This window comes from Manduca sexta, chromosome 6, assembly GCF_014839805.1.
Source record: "Manduca sexta isolate Smith_Timp_Sample1 chromosome 6, JHU_Msex_v1.0, whole genome shotgun sequence".
Taxonomy (NCBI): Eukaryota; Metazoa; Arthropoda; class Insecta; order Lepidoptera; family Sphingidae; genus Manduca; species Manduca sexta.
The window spans coordinates 1,244,312-1,262,901 of record NC_051120.1 but is presented as its reverse complement, the minus strand read 5'-3'; the positions used below and the strand labels follow the sequence as shown (position 1 = coordinate 1,262,901).

General features: G+C 35.3%; 1 protein-coding gene across 4 annotated transcripts in view; it reads right to left on the bottom strand.

Moving 5' to 3' along the window:
- LOC115440910 (LIM domain only protein 7) overlaps window positions 1-18,364 on the bottom strand; it is a 168,657-nt gene extending 150,293 nt beyond the window's left edge. For 2 of the 4 annotated variants that reach the window (XM_030165412.2, XM_030165410.2), the window contains exon 1: window positions 18,117-18,364. The gene's annotated coding sequence lies outside the window, so the exon portion shown is untranslated. The remainder of the gene's footprint in view (window positions 1-18,116) is intronic. The other 2 variants (XM_030165413.2, XM_030165415.2) reach the window with 1 other exon arrangement.
- Window positions 18,365-18,590: the final 226 nt, after the last annotated feature.

Here is an 18,590-nt window from a genome sequence, read left to right as displayed (position 1 = left end):
ACTAATGATGCAGGTAGTCGAGCCCCGACAGCCTAACTACTCGCAACACGTTAAATAATTGTAAAATGGCGTAACTACCGACGGTTACCTAATAACGTAAATGCATAGGACTCGATCCAATCTAAGAAACTCAGTCGGATGGCGACCGGCACTATGATTAGTACGCAATTTGATGAGTTTCGTAATGATTTATATATTTCAGTAATATCCTACTGGTATAGGTTTGTGAAGATGTTTGCAAGTTATTCAATATTGAAACCTTTATATTTATATCAGTTTGGATATTGCTAAATGATATTGAACCTGACAAGGACTTAGTAAATGTTGATAAGTTTAAATCCAAAAATGAATAAGATTTCTAAATTCTAGATTTAATATCCAAATACAGTGTAAAGCCATGAATCAAAACTAGAACATTTTTTGCAGCAAGTCAGTAACCCCGCCAGACCGCAAACGAAAAAACTTATGTTCACGTTTTTTGTCTAAAGTTTGGACTACAGAATCTAAACGCGTTTCTCAGAACCGTTTTATGTTCTTAGCACCTGCTCCATTCTGGCTCAATGGCTACCTCATTCAACGTGTTTACGTTTGTTTAGTTTCTCCAGTTGGATTATACAACTGAATGAAGAACATGCTATATTTCGTATGGACCCGGTAGACTTCACTGCACCCGATAAAGTAGAGAAAATATTTAAGCCACCAGTTCTATATCTTTAATTTAATATGTCACTGCAGTGTAAACTCGCTCTAAAAATTAAGTGGTCAAGTTAATAAAACTAGCGACTATATTCTACGAAAAACACAGACTTTGGACAACCTTTTTCTCACTTCAATATGAAATCAACAACAACATCGAAACACACAAGTGTTTCGCAAAATACCGAAATATTTTTAGTTCAACCTTGACCTTCTCGACTTCAATACTTTCTGAGACCTTAGCCTCAACAAACCCTGCTAAAAATCCCATACAAATGCCTGACCCGCGATTCCAAATCAGGATCTTCTGTTGCGCATCCCACATAGGCTATTAACAGAAAGGAGTTCAGCGAAAACACATCTAAATAAATAATATATTACCTCAATGAACTATAGTACTAGTACACTGAATAGAACAAACGAGCGCGTCGAACCGATACGATCTGCTCACTCAATGGAAAAGTTGGGGGGAGTTACAATGCATTATGACTCGTTATTATTTGGCCTTGTTTCTGTTTTATACCGAATCACACTAATTTAAAAGAGTTTAAGCAAAAGTTGATGTAATATACGGTTTATTTCTACGTATGGGTTAATCCAAATGAAGAAACGAATAAGAGGTTTAAAATAGATTAAATCTTAGCTTTTGATCACGTCTCAGTCTCTGTAATTTTACACATTAAAACTGCCAAAGAAATAATTAATCCATATTAAAATATTGTAATTCGAAAGTTTAGATGTTTGTCACCTAATCACGCCAGAACGGTTAAACGAATCGGGACAAAATTGGACACCGAGATAAATCATCGTCTGAAATAGGATATTGGCTAAAAAAAAACGTTCACAATAGTGGAGCTGCAAGCAAAAGGTAGTTGTTAAAAAAAACAATTAAACATCACTCGTAGCGTAAATCATAGCAAAAATAAGTATTTGCTGCCTGAAAAAACAAACATTATATGAGCAAAGAATATCCATCCCATTCAGTTCGTTTGTACACATTAATTTATTTTCAATTTACATCACATGTTATTGATTTATGAGACCATATTAATAGCTAATGTTTTTAGTAAATTAAACATCCCACGCTCCATTGCGTAGTGAATAACATTTTGTGCGTGAACTTTAAGCGGATGTTAATTCTTTAATACTGTTATAGAGTATTCCGTTCTATTAAAAGAGAGACTATAGTACTAACGATAGCTTATTAGTAAAAGTATTTCCAGAATAAGAGGTATATTTGTAGTAGACAGATTACTATTTTCGAAATTACGGCATTTTTTTTTACAATTATAAACAAAATGCCTCGCTTGATGTAAAATACTCATACATTTAACAGTAAAAACTTCATCAAAACTTTTTTTACAACATTTTTAATTTTCTGACGTGGCAGCAATGGTAAGTATTTACCTTTATCATCTTTCTGCCAATGCAAAAAGCCCGTGTGGACGAGCCCTAAACAAGACGACCTTGCTATTATGCCTCTCACGAGCCTGAGCCCACACGGCATCCCACATTCGAGATCTGATTGAAGTTATTACGGCTTCTGGTAGTCAAATAATTATATTTTCGGTCACGGAATAAATTGAGTATTTACTGATTAGTATATTTGTAAAGGTTGTAGGCTCTGTTTGACATAAATTTAAATTGCGAGAGATTACATATTTTTTTTTAAGTCAACCAATAACAATATGTTTTTTTTTTATTCTTGATGTATATCTGTTATTTGGAACATTCTGTCTAAACTTGGACTCAAAAAAATCTGTTCCTAGTAAGATTTGAGGAACGCCTTTTCCCATATTGTATAGAAAATCACACGTGTTGCACCAAAAAACTGAAGCAAATTAATGGGCGATTCGATAAGTTAGAACCGCAGATACCTTACTTATAAGAACCTTACGTACAAAATCAATTCCGAATTCGAAACAATCTTCACAGCAGGAAGTTCGCCGCAGTTCTGTTTACCGCGACCGGTTAATTTTAACTCACCTGGCGCCAGCCGCACACGAGTATTGATTAATTGACTGCGGTCATGTTCATGGGAGGTTAAAATGAGATGAGTGTGCCAATACCTATATCTTATCGTTTAAAGTTACGGTAGGCAACGGCTTTGCTGCTTCTGACGTTACCGACTTCCATGGGAGCCACTGATTAGGTGAGTCGTCAGCTCGTCTTTAGAGGCAATAAAAAACCAAAAGGTTTATTCGAGGTAAATGTTTCATCTTTGAGCACAATACTTTTCGTCGAATGAGTTTTTGGAGACAAAGTGAGCAATACCGTTCATAAAAGGCATAAGAAAAGACTAAGGCATCTCGGAGACGCTGTCAAGTTTAACTACTTTAGCAATCATCAGTTTTATACGTGTTTCTCGGCCAGAAGTTGCTGAAACGAATGCTATTCTAAGCCGAGCCTTAAAAACACTTCGCCAGTACTTTAGTGAGTAATTTTCGAATCGCCACATTATTCCGATCACGAACAAACATCGACACAAAAGCTTATTATGTAAATAACATCACACGGGTCGTCGGTTCGAATCAACGACCTCCAGTAAAAATAGTTTTAACACTGAGATGTTCGAAAACCACGCGCTAAATACTCGTAAACGTTGATAAAATAATGAATGACGTAGTAAATTAACGCCACATTTCATCAAAATCAATCACAATTAGTTTATCAGTTTAGGAGCTGCCCTGCCTCAAACGATATTCTACTAGTTCTTCAGCCTTTGGAAGTTCACTTTTTAACATATAGGTCTCCAGCAAGATTTCTAGGCCAACTTGTTAGAAGCCGTCTGCATGCATTGGGTTCCTGCGACATTTACAAGGTTGTAGGACGTTTAGGTACTACCAGTTAATCATCTAAAATCTTGATACAATCTATAAAGATATAGGATCTGTCAGGTAAATGACATAACCATATTGTAGACAGTCTTTTATAAATTTTACAGAATGGATAAACAGGTTCGACCAGGGTGAGAGCTAAAAAACGTGAAATAGTTTAGCTGTTGCGTTTTGTACTAAGATTGCCAGATGTATGAATTCCTATTCAAAGGTCCACAAGGCAGTCAATGCCTTTGACATTTTGGGTATCCTATAAGCAGCAATAGTCAATTTTAATCAGAGACTCACGTCTTTTATGCACGAAGATGTAAACAGAGGCACCTTGAGTGCACCCACTTTTACCGTATGTATTTCGTCTAATGATGTGATAAGAATGATTTTCAATGAGATGACCCAAAAATAACTGCCTTATAGTGGTGGCGTAGTTGTATTACGGTTTAATTGCAGTGCTGAGGTCTCGGGTTCGGGATATTAGGTTTTTCAACTTAGTATCAGCCCTGAGTCTGGATTAGGCTCGACTCTTACCACATCATGCTACGAAATACACACGGCGAAAACTTGGTACATCAGTTGTGCTTCTGTCTACCCCTTCAAGGATAAAAAGCGTGAGTGTGTATGACCCAAAAATATGCTCAAGCCTAAAAATAAATGCTTCATAAAAATCGCACACGCGACGCATAAGAACATAATCAACATTGAAAATGTCATCGTTAACTCAATGAATAATAGCAAATATATAACGTAGTAGCAATCGTAAGTTTTCCCCACGGTAATTCCCAAATCCTTTGCCTTTTACGCAAAGAATAACCAGCTAATTATCCTGTGTCATAATTCGTCCTAGGTCATGCAACGCTGGAACTGGAGTACAATTGGATGACGAGACGAGGATGACGCTCGTCAATGGACAGTACGTCACATAAAATCACCTGGAAATTTTAATGACACCTGCGTAACGACGAATTGAATTCGTTATTCTGAGACATTACATATATCTATAATGTTCGGTTTTTACAAGCAGTTTTTATAGTCCGATTGAGTTTTAGGTACTTCTTACTTGTTAAAGATGCGAAATTTTATAAAGATGATTGAATGTTTGTCGAACCTATGCAGTAAACTCGGAATAGTGGGCATTCAATTTCGAATATAGACTTTATTTTGGATTAACATAGGCTAATTTTTATTACGGATAAATACTTCATTGGACTTATGCCAAGAAAGATAATATACGGCAAAGTCTCTGCCACCTTATAAAATATTTTTTTCTCGTTCTCCGCAGTAACTGACCTTTAACAGTATTGCTAGCTGCACATTTCAGAAGTCAAAATAGACGCGTAAGCTTCCCTACTAGGCACAAACAACAATCCTTCAGTTCGTTGACACCGCAGCAAACACGAGATTCATAATTATGCTATTGACAGAGACTGTGTCCACCTGTGTACTAGGAACAAATAACGCCCACCCTCCATCCGCCGAGAAACTATTATCATACGGTCAACAAGCACAATGACTGATTACGCCGTCTAACTGCGACATTTACTTTTTTTTGGTTCTAATTTTCATTCACCTACCTCAGTCTCATAGTGTTTAGTTATCAGATGTCGGAGGTATTCATTAAATGAGTACTACGTTAGCAAATCCATCTAAATAGTAAAAGTCTGTCACCATGCCGCATTGGAAATACTGTATTTAAAGACAATTATAGCTAGTAATTTTGGGCACGTAAGGCTTAATGTTAGGTGTTATGGTGACGAGCGTATTGCCGTGTCATTTATATTGTGTGTAGCTGTTAAAAATTGTATGTATTACTAGGTTTTGCACGCGACTTCGTCCGTGAGAAAAGCTTTTCCCACTACAAAGGTCTCTTCACAGTAACGATTTATAACATCAGCCTCGGTTTTTTAAAAAGTAAGAATCACAATTTGTATTATTTTAAGCAAATTACCGGGATAAAAGTGGCCCATATGTTGATCCAGGACGTGATCTATTCTTGTTCCTAATTTTACCCGAATCCATTCAGACGTTTCTGAGGTTACTTCTAACGAACATCTAAACATTTTCACAATCTATCTCATTTATAATATAAAAAGTAAGATTGTTTATAGTGGTGGGAGTTATCATCAGTTCAAACCGTCTATATCCATTTAGTACAATAAAGTACATAATATAGGAAAATAAATATCAAACATACAATGCCATTGTTGGTAACCCTGAATGTTCTTACATCCACAAGTTACAAAACTTTAAAAAACAAATCTTGAGTTATTTAAAAACGCAATAAAAACAATTTAAACCATTAAAGTAGAGATAGTGAATAATTTAATGTTATCCATATTAAGAAAAACTATAAAGATTATTCCTCCAAGCTTTATTATAGGGTGACAATTACGACTCATTAATAAAAAGGGACATAAAAATTAATTCTAGAAGTGATAAATAATACTGATAAACCAGGTTACAATTTTCGGGTACCGTTTTGTTTTCTTATAACTAGATAATAACCTTAAACTTATAATTAGATAAACTTTTACACTTATAACTAGATGATGCTCATGTGGGAGACCTTTATTGATATAAATGTCCCACTATACTAGGGTAAAAAGTATCCTGTATGGTAATCCAAGACATGGTCTATGTGCTAGATTTCATCCAAATCGGTACACCAGTTTCTGTACTTTAATGTAGGGTCAGCGCAATTATCAAGCATATTACAGATTTAGGCTAATTTTTACGACCATCCTACCTAATGTACGGCCTGACATTCTACTCTGGAACCAGCCCCATGATTTCAAAAAAGGTAAGTTAAAGTAATAGCTTTACGCAAACGAAATGTTTCATAGCGATTATTAAGAAATATTATTTATGTTGGTACATGAGATTTATTAGCTTATGTGAAGGATGCTTTCGGATTTTATAGATTTTTAATCTCAGACGAATTTTACAATATTTTTATAAGGCTGTTTAATGACTGCAATGACGTGGGTACGGATCGAGATTAGAAGATGCTCTGTTTAGCAATGGCTTTATGTAGAATTATACTATACTAATTATCATTAAACTGATTTGCAGGCCGCATTTATACATATTATTAAGTGTATGTTAGTCGGGCTCCATTTCGGAAAATTTCACCTATAGCCACTGCCATTTAGTTCACGTAATTCAAACATTGACTCGTGAAGGCACTGTTGTGTTTTTTCTATTACATCATCGGCTGGGTAAAGTGCCTTAACTGTATAGTCGGTTCAGAAAGAGAATCGTCGTGGTCGAAAAGTGAACTAACTACGATTTATACATAGCAACCCTTCCCCGCCATTTTATAAATGTTAAACTCATTTCTCATGTCGTAGAAACATACCGAAACTAAACAAAAAAGTAATTAAGAATAGTAGCGACCTCAGATCCCACGACGGTTCTCTTTGTGAACGGACTATACCTGGTAAGTGAAAAGCCCAAAAAGATCGTCGGGCAAGAATTAACATCCTTGGTAGATCGGTGTGTTGGATTTGAAGGATATTGTAGCCAGTGTGATTACTGGCTATTGCGACTTAACATTTTAAAGTGACCAGCTCAGTTTTATAGTGCCTAGTTATTCTAATTTCGCGTAGTATTATTGCTTTAAGGTAGTTTAGCTGCTAGCTCGTTTCGTCATTCAGTTGTAGGTACAAAAAAATCCAAAGCGGGTCGACTTGCATACAATCAATCACACCTCGATTCACTTATTACCAAACAAGTTCAAAGAACCTTTCATCACACACAATAGTATTTTGGAAAATAAACACGCATTTCACAGGCGGCTACTTAGCACATACTGACGTAAGGCTATTGTTCGTGGGAACACAGCCGCCATTATCTTAGTTTCGTCACGTATTACTTGCAATTTAAGATTTAAATATGTTGCTCCCGACTTTGCTTGAATGAAAGAAGTTTCCAAGTCCAACTGTATACTTAAGACACTTTATAAAGGACAAGAATTATACTTATGTATACATTAATAAAAACTGTTGTAGTGTGCCTAAAACAGACAAGAGTATAAGATTTATGTATATGTGTGTTCATAACGACAAGAAGGGATAGTGCTTGTTGGACTTTCTATGTAGTAGTTACAATGAAAGTGACAAAATCTTTTAGTTCCAGCATTAAGCACATAGTGCTTTCGTTCTAGATGATCTAAGTGCTCTTCAGGGATAAAAAGTATACACGTTAATATAGGACATGTTCTGGATGCTAGAATTCCAATCCCTACAGCACTTTCTGGAATTACATCTAACATGCAATAATCTTCACTCACATTTAAAATGTTAGTAAAATTAAGAATTCAACTAAGACCTTTGCTAGTGGCACGATGGTGGTATCCGATCGGATAGGCAGACAGAAATGGCTCACTATTTTGGTCATCGTGGCTTCCACATAAAAGGTAAACATATGCTGTCGCGAACTTTTATTTAGAACTATTTAAGACAAACAATCCTACGATACATCATCTTTGTCTAACTCCAACGGTTTAGGCAGCATACGCCAAAATAGCAATTTTTTTTCCGACTTACTTGATATGTATCGTTATATTATGACCAAATTACACAAAATCATTATAAATTGTAGCCTATGTGTTATTCCGATGTTACCAATATTACTATAAAGTTTCATCCAAATCCGTTGGTACTTTTTTGGTGAAAGAGGAACAAACATACGTACAATACATACATCCATCCTCACAATTTCGCATTTATAATATTAGTAGGACTAGGTTTGCTTGCGGGTCCGCTTCACCGCACGCAAGGTGTAAATTGTAAAATCTACCATAGTGACCTACGTAAGTATGTCGCGTTCCGGGATCAGCCTGTATATCCAGATTCAAAGGAGATTTATGTTGACTGGCGAAGGATTACCATCTCTTTTTATTCAACATTCTGTCAAACTCCACTTCTTACCATCAGGTACGCTGGTTTCACTTTGGTGTGGCCGAATAAAATAATATGAATATTTACTTACAGTTTACGTAATAATAATTATCGGCTCATACTATTTCATCCCACCCAAACATACAAATCACTTCATATTAAATGAACACTGCCAACAAACTACTGGAGAAAACGACAATAAAGCCCTCAATAAGACTTTAAAGGTCTCTAAACGGAACGCAACTTCCCTAAAATATATATCAAGTAAAATCAATACCGTTATATATTCGTAAAACTCACAAACGACGGGAAGTGTGACTAACCATATGTGAAATTGGTCCGTGGCCATATATTACATGCGTGGGCGCCGTCGGAAAGGATAGCAATACTAAAATCTGAATGGTATAAATGGCGTTATTCAATTTGTCTGTTTGTTTTTAAGTCCCCATTACTACTGTTTATGTAAATAGACATTTGAGCGACGAAAATATTGTTTATCTCAACTCGTCTAATGTTAAAACTGCCCATAAACCATTGATCATCATATCCAGGAATTTGATTAAATGACAGCAGTATTACTCGGTTTAACATAAGCGCTATAACACATAAACGACACTACCCAACCACCTTAGAAGTGGCATAAAACCTCAGCATAAAACACGATAGATGGCCTTTCGTTTGCTTGTGATTGGTCGAGGGACTGACACGTGACTCACACGTTGGTGTTTCGACCAATCACAATCATTGCAATCAGACGACACGGACGTTTGTATTTGTTTCGCCATTTTATATGAATTACAAAGCACTGCATACTGTGACATACTTGTTTCACCACATTATTTGTATTATAAAGCTCTGCATCGTGTGACATTAGATTTTAAGATCATAAAGCTTAGTATAATTACCTACTACAAAATATGTTTTTTGGGCCGATGATTTGCGGCCCAAAAAACATATTATTTTTTGGGCCGCAAATAATATACTTTAATATTGTATATACCTGTATTTCGAATGGGTTAGTATCACCAAAATTTTAAAACTAATTTTAGTTATAACAACAATGCTCTTCAAACCGGCTCCAACATTGCTCGTTTATATTAATAAAATAGCATAAGCTTATATTATTTCAGCTGGAATTATATCTAAATTAAATTAAATAGGTGACAGTTCCTTTTCATTCATTTTACTTTTAACAGATTAAATATTCGAGTGAACACAGATGCAAACTCATGTAAGACGTAACATTTGATAGCGTATCCTAAAACGGCCTGGTCTGACTAAGGGAACCTTGAAAGCTCCGCGTAAGCTCTGAATCACTCGATGCACTAAAATAATATATTTTTCAAAGATATCGCCTTGAATTTCGATGAGGTAAAAATAAGTGTTACAGTCCGCTTTTCTAAATTTAGGTATTTGACTTTAATGAATTGTCTGTTTGGCTTGGTTGCTGTACGACTACGTGCTGAGGTTTCGATTTCGTTTCCTGATCAGGTAAATTGATAATAAACTCTCCTTCTGTCTGACATTATTCCGATTTAGTGCCAGACCACCTCATAACTCTTACACTTCTACTGCGACCGGTTTTGCGTATCGTCTCGTGTCCACTTGTTGAGCCGTCTGCAGGAACGAATGCCTGGTATAGATATAAGCAAATACGACTGACGTTCTGCTGAATATTCTCTTCTTAAGATGTGACCATACCATCTTATGCGACATTTGAAATAAATCAATTCTCGCTGTGAAATAAATAGCAGCATTCTGCGTCATAGTAGGACAATTTGCTTCATATGCCTTATCTATAAAGAGAACGCGTGTCGTCCGTTCCGCGCGAGCTATAAATTTCACCATAACAGCAACTTTGGTTTGTCTCTAGAGGATTAATAAATATTATTGCATAGTAATTAAACAATTTACAACATGCCAAAGCATTGAATTCTCAATACCAATAATACCGGTGCAATCAAATAATCGACTTTTTCTCCACCACTTAGAATACAAATCACATCTCACCGCCTCGAACCGATAAAAGCAATGCTGGAAGTCACCATTGTCCAGGTAAGTGCCGAAAGTGTTAATGATTAATGCAAGTGAAAGTGCATGATAACGATGATGGATGGTGACCACATCGTCAAGCTAAATGATCGTATTGAAATACAATGGTTTCCTATGTAGATACGATCTGCAGTAATATTTTAAAAGTAAAGTTTGTTTTTATGGATGGAGCTAGTCGCTAGCTTAGAAGTGACTGACTATGATAATTGATCAATAGCTTCTCCTAGGGCCGAATAACAACGCTGTGCTAATACTAGTCATCTGATGCATTTGATGTTAAGTCTCATAATGTCCAGCATTTTAACTAGTGCGGCGGTGGGTTAGGTACAAAAATGGAATACCTTCCTTGTTGGAGTCGGTAAAAACACGACCGAACTTAAATATGTAGTTAGGTATTGACATTTTATGACATCAACGATTTATTTTTATTCTATACAGGAGGAATATCCCGTGAATATAAAATGCGTAGTATTACTCACGAAGCCAGTAACCTTCCATGCACATTTCGAAAACATGTATACCTATAATTTTGATGACTCTTTGTTTCACGCCTGTCTGTCAATTACATGAATAATTTGCTTAAGTGTGGTTAATTTTAAATTCGCAAATGTCCCACCATTTTGTAACATTAACCTGAATGGTTTCAATATATTGTCTGTATTGTTTATTTCTTAACATTACAATTATAGTACGTACTTTAGTGTCTACTTATTACATTATATCTTTGGTGCGGGTAAGGTTCTTTCTAATGATAAAATTTGCTAAGCAGTTAGGAGAGTACAAGTTTTTTTTTCAAAGATAAGTGAAGTTTGCTAACTCAAATGCGGCCAGCGTGGTGAACGACTACCTAAACCTTGTCAATAGTAGATGAGGTCCAAAAATAGTGGGACATTTCACAATAACAACACAAGACTGTAGTTTTTTTCTATATAATTATGGACTTCAATGTGTGATTTATGATTCCACATGAAATATATTCAACCTAACGAGCAGTTTACCATTGATTATCGAACAATACCATCAGATATGTACATTCTTCATAAATGACGTGGTCTGGTTAACGCGGATTCGAACTGGCGACCCAAATAAAATTGGGAACGGGCCCCGAGCGGAAGAGCAGTAAATCACTCAGCCAGGAAACCTGATCGATTAACATCAGCTTCTCACAGTCGTTAAAAGAAATTCGGTTAAAAGAGCTCAGTTAATTGCTCCAAATTCTTCACTTTTCTGGTTCTCGGGAGTTTACAAATTAGCCAGGTGTAAAACTACAGTAAATTGAGAGATTCATCTTATCTTACTAATATTGTAATATATTTCGTGTGTTATGCGAGTTTGGCAAATTTTTTGTTTGGGTGGAAGTTAGTTAGAGGTAAAGGTTACAGGGATTTGGATAAAGTTCGGCTATGGATTATGGATATGAAGATTCGATACGGATTAGCCATGTCCTGGATTCACGCATAGGCTTCTTTGTTGTTGATTTTCTCCCAAGAGCAATGATGAAACTCTAAATGTGTTTTTTTAAATAGAATGCGCCGGCGCCGTTCTGATGGCGCTGTAAATCGCTAGTGTTATAAGGACCTTTGTAATAGGTATTCAAGCGGCCAAACCCGCCTAGTCAAATGTATTTTAAATTTTATTTATTTATTTACTTCAGGTAACAAAGGACCCATAAGAAAATTTACATCAACAATATTATTATTTTTTTTTTAATCTTATGATATTGTTCCAAGAAATATGTTCGGAAATCAATCATAAGGCATGTGATAGGTTTAACACTGGAATATTTTTTTACCAGCAAATACGTCTTATTGCTGTCACTGGAGGGATGTGTAATTCTACATCAAGATTTCACCTTTAATTTCAAGCTATATTTTTTTAGATTCATGCTTTTTATTTGTTCTACTCAGTTGGGTTTACTTATTAGAATACAGAATTTTGAGTTTAAGTCTTCAATTCCAATTTAGGGCATAGCAATTACACCTAAACTGGAACTTATTTATAGAACAAAATAGAGATTTTGGCTTTCGGTCCCAGACAAAGTATGATACAAACAGCCAAATATAACATTCAGCGTTTAGCAACCTCACGAAAAACAAGAAAAAATCGTGTCAAACAAACATAACAATGAAACGATAATGGTTTCGATGCACATACATAAATATATGTAGGTGAAAACGTTTATCATATCAGATGTCAGACTGTACGACGCCATTTGCCTGTATTTCAGATTAATGCTGTTGAAATTGTTAATCATACTAAATGTAAGCGACGACAGAATTAACTCTTGGATAACATATCATACTTATTTCTGTAATATATACAACAAAGACTAACTTCTATGCGATCGTATTAACAAAATTGTATTATTGTTGCTAGTGTTGGTTTGATTTTTGAACGAGTAATACTAGCGACTTGGAAATTATTCAATCTATACTCTAGGCGTAACAATGCAAATTAATTAAAACATTGAAAATTAATTTCGACCTCAAGAGGCCACAAACATGCCACACCTAAATGGAGGCTGCATATTGGCTGAATTATCTTAAATATCAATCCGACCGAATGATAAGAACTGATAGCGCCCCTCTAAAGTCAAGAACGAAGCAAGGTCGGCCAGTACCGACGGAAAAAAACTACCAAAGCAAAAACCAGATTGTTTGCCAGATACAAGCTGACAAAAACTTAACAATGGCATACAGGACATAATTAAAATATGTTCACGTGCCATTTTGGATATAAAACAAAAAACAATGATGTCTCAGTTCGTTGCCAACGCAAAAAACTCGGAGAATGGTAGAATTTGCACTTTATTTTCTTTTTCATAAAGCCATTTTAGTTGTGTGTTTTTTATTTCTGTATTGCTTTTAAGGTTTTGTAGAACGTTCTAGAGCTAACAAACGACTTGTTATTCGTTTTATTTATATAATATAATAATATAATTGAAGTTATCCTACATCTATTTTGTGACTAACATGTCAGGTAACAAACGCGTTAATAATTATTATTGAAATTGGATATTTGTATTAAAATAAAGATGATAGAAAGGCAAAAAGACCTTTACACTTTACAAATGATAAATATGTATTTCTTATTCTTATTCCATCTTAATTCGTGCCAATAAGTTATGTATTATTTAATAAGTGTGGCTCATAAAGGTGATCCAGTGTTTAATTTTGCTGTGCCAAATGTTGTATTAATATTTATTAGTTTACCTACCTACATTATATAATATTCCATTTCAATTAGTATTAACATAATATAACTACTATGAAACGAATATTTTGAATGTATGGTACAAATTGAATAAAACAAAAAACAAGTTTAAAACTAGGTTTCCTTTGCTTACATACTTAAAAATTCAAAACACACCGTTACCCTATTAGGCATTATGACAGTAGCCATAAAGGTGTAAAACCTCCTCGGTCCCTGTTGTCTATGGTAAGGCTCTATGGGTAGTAAAACATGCGCACAATAATCAATAAATTAACATGCGCACCATCCACCCATTCTCTCATTATTCAGACAAGTAAAGTTTTAATGACCGATGCAAATTACTGCATTAGCCTTGGATAAATCATAGCAGGCGTTTACTTAACGATTGTTTGTCCATTTAACGCGGTTGACATTGTTTCAAGTCGGCCATTTTGTTAGAAATTAGCTGTATTAAAATATTCATAACATGGTAGAAATTAAAATTAGAAACTATTACAAAAATGAATTTATTAGCGGTTATGCTATTTATACGCGAGTAATTAATTCATGTTGGATTATCTGTATTTAAACAACCAACATGTCTAGGTATGAATGTTACTTATTTTTATTTTATTTGAATCAATTTGTAGGTAATTTATCTGCATCGAGGTCATATTACTTTTTTTTATCCATTTACGCAAACGAAGGCGGAACTTACATGTCTGGGATAACATTGCTTCGAGAGTGACATTTTGGCTGAAATACAAAATACTAATTATCTTATTTATTGACAATACTAATTTACATCACATCTGCGACTAGACTATTGAGGACTGACGTAACACAAACTCAAACCATTTTACCCCTGGAAGGGTAGGAGCTACACTGTACTAACCTTGAATATCCATTACGACATAAGGAATACCAAGTCTATACTCTTACTTCTACATCCTTAACCTCCTGGGAATCGAATCGAAGACTTTAAATACGATCCAAGCTTCTACTAGAGCAATGGAGCATACCGCTAGACCTAATAGTTCTCCAGTCCAATTACCTAACCTTGAAACGCGTAATCAAGACACGCTCATCTAGTAAGACGTGAGATCTTATGATCTTCCTGTAGACACAAATATCATTTATATATTGCCATCCGGGCAGTTACAATGTTCTAATACCTACGTTGTAGTCCTAGTCTAACATAAATTTAAGACACCTAATATAAAATGTTGATTAAGGAGAAATTTCGCCTTCAGAAGGCGCCAGTATCGCGCCGGTCTGTCTTAATTTCTAATTAAAATTGTTAGTAAAGAAAATTGTGGCAAAGTATGACGTATTCTATATATTGCACTATATATAGAGGATAAGTATGATTAGATATTTAGGACTTTCTTGTGGAGTATGAAAAGGACTTAATTATTTTGTTTGTTGGAGTATACTCACGGAATACGTGAATGTCATGATTTTATGATGGTAAAATAGCTTTAAAGTTAAATGTTTATGTTAAGCTTAAAAAAGGGCGCTGCGCCTACCCTACATTGGAACAAAATAAGTCCATATGAAAGAAAAAGTGGACAAAAATTATTAAATACAATTCGAAATTAAATTGCTTCTAAAATCTGAACTCTAAGAACATTCATCTCAAAACAATAAGCAGGCAAAGGTAACAACGCAGCCAACCAAATTGTAACACAAATATTTACGTTTAAATCTAAAAATAAAACGCAGTGTCAAAGAACAACCGGAGGGTGGTTTGTTATGATTTCCGATGTTCTATTTGAACACACCGGGGCAGGACATGTGTTAATGAACACGGGTTTGGTGTTACACTATTTTTGGTATTTGTTCATTACTGGTGATTAGACTTGACAGATTGGATTCGTATTAAACCTTTGTAAGGTTTTTATTTCATAACATCTGGCGCTTGTTGACATTTGAATTTAGTTTTATTGTTGCTAATTGTCTAAATAACAAAAGATTACATTACCTACTCTAAAGTCTAAAGCGTTTTATTAAATAGTGTTGAATATAAAAGCGTTATTCTCAATATTTCAATCTCATAAGGAATTTCAAAATGTTTTTCGAAATTACATTTTCAATCTTACGAGAATTTGAATTAATTTCTTGTCTGTGGAAGTAGTTCTTGCCCAGGACATATTACACATCACAGATATCAAAACATCGAAACAAGACAAGAATTAAGACATTTGACCCACGATACCGTTAAGAAAACATTTGCATATATTAATATTTTGCAAAAGAAATTTCATAATTTAATTAAGAATACTTTCTATCCGACGTTATGTAAGCATAAACAGCTAGAATATGAAATGGTAACAAAAATTAACAATGTAAATTATTTCACAACGAATCCGCCATGTCAAGGCGATTTTAATACAGTTTTTGCGCACAATTTCGTAAATATTCTGCTAAAATGGTATTGTGGTTTTGCTTCGTTTACATTTGTTTTGTTTTTTTATTTAGCCAGATATTTTTTGTTTACTAACACTATGTACCGATGGTATAATAGAACTTCCTTGGCCTATGTCAATCAACACTGTTTTTTTTTTTTTAAATACGCTTGCGCGGTTCGCGGAGGTTAGAAAAGAGGGGTTAATGTCAGCCAGGTGGTCGTAAAAATATTACAAAGAAAGATGCATCATGCATATGGGGCTCGCCCATATTTTTTTTATAACAAATATACCGATACCGTTGAGAAGCAAACAAATTTGAGGTTATTCGCTATCAAGATAATCGCTCCTATTTATTTAACCTTTTATGGAAAGTTCGTAATGTTTTTGCATACTGGAATTAAATAGCGGTAGCCAGTTAACTTTAGCTACAACCGGCAAAGGCAATGGTCTAAAAAGGTTTTATGAGGCTCGCTACATGGCAAAAAAATGTACTTAAGTATAACTATTTACCAAATAAAAAATAAACTTCTAGTCAGTTGTCCCACAAAGAAGTACTTAATTTTACTGGCCGTTAACATAATGCCATTTATTTTATTTCGCTATAATAAAGATTATTTAAATCTTTCGAGATCGTTCTAAAATTAAAATCATTCGTTCGTTGAATTAATTAAGTTTTTATCGAGTCATTGTCATGGTGTGCTGACAGGCCGACAATTCTATTGTGAATGTCGTTCAATTTCTCTATTGTACTGATTTGTACTATTTTAACATTCACAACATAGCTGATTATGTTTCATGTTGGCTTCAGACTTATCTTCATTTTCATAAGCCAGCCGTCTTTTGTTTGTTTTATAAAATAAGTAAACATAGACAAGGCTATGGACGTGTTCCGCCACCAAAATAAAGGTTCAGTTTTGTTTGTTTCCGATGTTTTGTGTGTTAATTATTATTCAGATAATGCATTATCTAATTTTAAGATTTGCTTATTTATATCTATCTAACCTGACGTTAGTTTTACTTATTTTAGCTATCTACCTACACACAATTAATAATTGCGTTTTATACGCTCCTGGTCTAGTAGGTAGGTAAGCTGTAATTACTTTATTACAGTAGGTAACGTTTTTTTTTATATTCAGCCACTAAATGTCCGACCTCTACACATCTCTTGAACAAATAGTCTACAAAAATGTACTAGTGAAATAATATCTAACCATAATGAGTACGTACTTATATCTACTAAGATTCAAACTAGGTAGGTAGATGCTTAGTAGCTAGGTAGTATAAATTAGAGGTGTTAGACATGTGGGTAGAAGTAATAATGTTTAAATCAGTCGTTAATTCCATGTAGGTTGTCCTTGGACAACAAATTAGTTGAAGAACCTAGTCTTTTTGTACAGGTACAATACAAATTATAATGAGTCTCGTCAAGTTCCGCATCATCTACCAGCCTCACCCGCTGACGACGCCGTTGTTGAACATCTTGGACAGCGCTGTTCCATCTTACATTTTGTCTACTAGGTAAGTACTTACGCATAAATATTATTCTTAGGTTTAAAACAAAATCTGGGCCCTTATTCTGTATGATAGTGTAAACGCGTAACGCGGCCGTGTCATGTTATCTTCGAGAAATGTGCGTGGAATGGTATTCTGTAAGCCAAATTTCTATGATCCTAAACATGATGCGTTGTGGTCCGTGCTTGTTACACACTGTCAAAATAACGTGCGGGATAGAGAATAAGGCCCCTGGACCCTCCAAAATATGAAGTGATTTGCAAAAAACAAATGCTAATCCAACCGGTTTCGGGAGCGACAGCTTTCCTCTGCTAATCCTCGAACGGGCCTGCATCTAAAATCGGCCAGTTACTAGCTTGTTCCAAATTCAAATTTCGAAACGCGACCTACTTCGACACAAAAAAGCATCCACAATCCAACTCTATGGACGCACAATATTTTTCCGCGAACATTTCTACACATAGCATAACTGGCGCGACAAACCATGGAAAGTACAGTTAAAATAACTTTAAAATACTCACGCGACGAGGGACAGCCCGGAGATGCTTAGAAGATTACGTTTTTTGCTGTTGTTTAGACAAGTCACTGTTACAAACACGTCCAGTTCACTGTTGGGCACTGTAGGGTTTATGCACGGATGTTGGTGTTTAATTGTGTTATTTCACTGGTTAGTTCTATATGCGATGGTCGGTTTGCGAGTACGGGCAGCGACGACTCCCTAACGTACGTGCAGAATGCGCGACGCGGCGCGACGAACTAGCAATAGCACCGGTGACCGGCCATAGCGCGGCGCGGCGAGCGCTGTAAGCGCCACAAGCGGAGCACGGTGAAACGAAACGTCACGTCGCGCGATCTCCACTCTCTGCTGTACATTCCGACGCTAGTGCGGATTTGTGGAACCTACATTTGTATTGACTAGCTCGTGCTGCTTAATCCTAAGATTAGTGCCGAACCGAAAGATATTTTAATGATTTAATAACCTAACAGTACTTAGT